The sequence below is a fragment of the Bison bison genome, unplaced genomic scaffold (genome assembly GCF_000754665.1).
Source record: "Bison bison bison isolate TAMUID 2011002044 unplaced genomic scaffold, Bison_UMD1.0 scf7180017864386, whole genome shotgun sequence".
Classification (NCBI taxonomy): Eukaryota; Metazoa; Chordata; class Mammalia; order Artiodactyla; family Bovidae; genus Bison; species Bison bison.
Window position 1 is genome coordinate 35,627 of NW_011494958.1, and position 287 is coordinate 35,913.

Sequence of the window (287 nt, forward strand, 5' to 3'; positions counted from 1 at the left end):
AGGTCCATGAATCAAGGCAAAATTGGAAGTGGTCAAACAGGAGATGGCAACAGTGAACATCGATATTCTAGGAATCAGCGAACTAAAATGTACTGGAATGGGTGAATTTAACTCAGATGACCATTATACTCACTACTGTGGGCAGGAATCCCTTAGAATAAGTGGAGTAGCCATCATGGTCAACGAGAGTCCAAAATGCAGTACTTGGATGCAATCTCAAAAACGACAGAAGGCTCTCTGTTCGTTTCCAAGGCAAATCATTCAATATCACAGTAATCCAAGTCAAG